Below are 3869 nucleotides of genomic sequence, written 5' to 3'. Positions count from 1 at the left end.
GTTAGTGATGCGTTTTCCATCACCCAGCAGTGGTTGGTCTGCCAGAGAGGGTAGGCGGAGCTAAGCGGCCACTTTTCTGCTCTCTGCAAGTGTTGCGAGTAAACAGTAATCTACTATGGCTGAACAAACAAAGAAAAGATGGATGACTACAGATACAACTTCAAAAATTAAGTCAAAATCCAAAGAAAAGACGCTCAGATGAAGGCAAACAGTCTACAAACGAAAACGGGGAAATTCAAGACTTCATGACAAAGGAAGTCAGCTGTAGACGTCTGGATAAATTGGGACATGTGCTCCCGTTATTACCGATTACCGCCAGTGGATGGCACTCAAGAGCACGAAACTGAAATATCCGAGAAACCACTTGATTAAGTTTAGGGAGAAGATCATGGTTTGGACAAAATGAAAACATTAATGTTAACTTTTCATTTCAGTTTCATAGCAGTTGATTCTGTTCTGGCTCCATGATTGTAAGTTGAATTGAAAAGCTCAGCGTACACACTGGAGCTGTTCAGCTTGAAAAGAGTTTGTGTTTGCCTGTCCTCGCTAGCTGGAGTTAACCAAGGCTAAAAGAAAATGAGTTTAGCTTTGCTTGCCAGCATGCTTCTGACAAACATTGCTGCTCATGTTGTTGACAGCTGTTAATTATCAGGGCTACCAAACCCTGACAGTTTTTGGGACATCGTTGCTGGCTCTATTTGCTCATCTTTATTAGTTAATTTTTTGCACCAGAGAGGAGCTGCTAGTAAGCTGAAAATCATTTCAGTAAGTTCAACCATAGCGTTCTCACTCTTCTGTCTTAATTCCAGCCTCTACGCTCTGGTTCCTCTGGTCAGGACAAATAATTACCAGCGTCATTTATTCCAACACGACTGTGCTATAACGGGAAATCCAGCGTAATTAGGAAACTGTAAATGTCTTAATTGCTTCCACTGAAGCGTGATGAACGTTTTCTCGTATTTGTTTTGTTTTTCATGTTTTGTGTTCTCCTCATGCTGAAAACCATAATTGGTTGTTTCAACGGCAAATAAACCTGAACCTTGAAGCCTGTATTCTCATGACGAGGAGTACACTTGGCCGGCATCTCTGCTGCTTGTCTGGTCCAAGAAATCCTGCGCTGTACGTCCAACCTTGGCCTGGGAGAATAAGCTGGGCGGGGGAGTAACGCGGGGCGGGACACTGCTGGTGAGACAGCAGGTTGGGAGTTGGCTGCAGGCTGGTGTCCACAACTGGTGTTAGCCAGAGAAAACAGTGCCTGGCAGCACATCTCCACACATACGCCTGCCCGGGCACCCTGCTCTCCCCTGTGTCACACATTCACTGACACTCCAAACAGAAATGGAAAACATGTGCTAACATAGGGAGTCAAAGGGAGAGAAGTGTACACAGACTCTGTTGTTCCCACAGTGAGGGAGACATTATGCTTCCCGCCTTTTCCTCAGACTCAGCCCTTTAATCCGAACTGATGCATCCCTGCAAAAACACCAGGGAGCATTAATCTACCATTCCCTGATTAGCTGTCACTGGACTCGTCCAGCTGTAGTGTAACCTCTCGTCCCATAAATACTTGACTGCTTTGTTTCAGGGGTCATAAGAGGTCAACTTATTCCCAGGTGTGCACATTGTTGACTACAAAGTTGAAACAATGCAATATGAGCAAGTGTAAGTGTAGAGTACACTGCATTTCATTATAACAATTACAATAAGTTGATGCATAGTAAGAGATTAAAGATTATTTTAAATTACTAAAACAATATGTTTAAATACATTTTAATACATTTGACTCACATATAATAGAAACTGAATTTATTGTCACTGTTTGTGCACATCTTATCTCCCCTTCTAACTCCATCTAAAGTGGAGATTTAAGCACAACTTCTTCTGCATAATGAGTCCATGTTTACACCCCTTTCTTCCTCAGCCCTCCATAAGTCTATCTCTGTGTCAGAGCTAAGTTAGTGCAAGGAGCTCTCTCTCTCTCTCTCTCTCTCTCTCTCTCTGCCTCTGCAGCGAAGCCCTTACATTCCAGGAGAAATCGCAGAATCAACAGGCATGAAATTCATTTCTCACATGGCCGCATCTGCGCCTCCTAATCATAACCTGGACTGACAATTCAATCCCGCAGTCCATCGCCTGCTCCCTCCTTCCATTCTACCTTCCCCACCCACCCTCCGTCTCACCCAATACTCCTTACCTCCCACCGCTTCCTTCAGGCACCCTAATTGCATTGCACTAGCCCCCCCAGCTCATTAGGCCCAACAAAAAACAATTAACAAACGCCAACTCTAATTAAAGTAATGGCCATAAGGGAGCTAGTGACCTGGTTCCTCACCACAACTCCAACCAGCCAACCTCCAAGCAGCACACCCGCCTTCTGGCCTGCGTGCTGGCGAGCAAGGTGGGGTGGGGCTGAGGTACCGGACGCGTTGTCAGGGTGTCTGAACTGAGTGACTAATGGTTGGTCAGAGCTGGTGATTAGGCTGTAAGGCTGGAGGGGGGGTCCAGTTTGGTCCCTTGGGGAGACATGTTTTCTGGGCTGTTACAGTTTGTGGGGAGGGGGGGGGTACAAACACTCCAATTCATCATCTGTGTGCCTAGAACTATATGAAAGTGATGAATGTGTAAAGTCAGGTAAATGACTGAATTAGAGTAATGGCTGATTACAGCAATTTACCCTGAGCACTGCCAGGAATATACATTCCAGGCCGCAGCACACGATGCTGGCTAATCCCAGATGCTGGGGCCTGCATGTGAGGGAGGGGGTGGGATGGGAGTGGTGCAGGTTCTGGTCAATGTGAGCCCTTCACGGAGGCTGAGTGCACAACCAACCTTAAACTCTTGGCTTGATGCAAAACCCCAGAATAGAGCTGTGGGGATAGAAAAAGATGATCCGTGAAAGAAAACTAGTCATGTGCACCTGTGAAGAACAGAGGTGGCGACTGGATAATCCATGACGCTAATGGAAATAAAATAAAGATAAAATCTGATCTGATGTCTGTGGTCCTTGAAAGAGCGTAATAAGTCCCTCAAATTATGTCTTTGGACCAGTGAGGAAACTCCACGATAATATATGAGCATGGTAGTTTGATATTGTTGTCAACGACGACGATGCCAAGCTCCTCTGTCACCATAAGTGACAAGGTGACTGCTTAGCTTCGTTAAAAATGTAAACAAACTAACCTTAAACTAAACTTGATGAAACAATTCAAACCAGCAAAGTGATTAACACCTCTTCTTCAACTTGATTTACCTGCAACTTAAACCTGGAGCTGCTCAAAGTAGCTCTGTCAGGGTGCTAATAAACCACCTCATTCTGTCTGATATCGCCTGGGACAGACGCCTGTGATGGTGTGCTCAAAGTCTACCGTAGTATATTGTACATTACACTAGCAAACCTGATTAATGGCTGCATGAGTCTGTTAGTGAGTCTGTGCGCGTACAGTCGGCGTAGTGTAGTGTGCGTCACTACAGGCCAGGGTAAGGGTGCTCTGGCAGTCTGGCAGCGCTGTGCTCCAGGCCCCTCGCTCGCTGGATTAATGCCGATTGTTTGGGAATGACTCGGAGCGGCGGACCACACAAGGAGAGCGAGGGGGAACGCCGACCTGCGAGGGGCTGCAGGAGAGGGAAGCAGAGGGGAGTCCAGAGAGAATTTAGCAAGCAGCTCCCTTTTACCTCTCCATGTTTCCTTCTTTCTCCACCTCGTACTCTTTTTCTCTTTCTCTTATCACTCTGATCTCTCTGTTTCCTTTTTCTTTCACCCTTTGAAAACCAATGAGCTGCACTCGTGCCTTTGCTTTCCTCGGGTCAAGATGAAACGTCCCCGACGACAGCCCCTACCTGCACTGCTGAGTGTGTATTAATGTGTGTGT

The sequence above is a fragment of the Semicossyphus pulcher genome, unplaced genomic scaffold (genome assembly GCF_022749685.1).
Source record: "Semicossyphus pulcher isolate SPU_LCO1_2020_fin unplaced genomic scaffold, fSemPul1.0.p SCAF_19, whole genome shotgun sequence".
Classification (NCBI taxonomy): domain Eukaryota; kingdom Metazoa; phylum Chordata; class Actinopteri; order Labriformes; family Labridae; genus Semicossyphus; species Semicossyphus pulcher.
The sequence above is the reverse complement of the archived record's forward strand: the minus strand, read 5'-3'. Positions refer to the sequence as shown.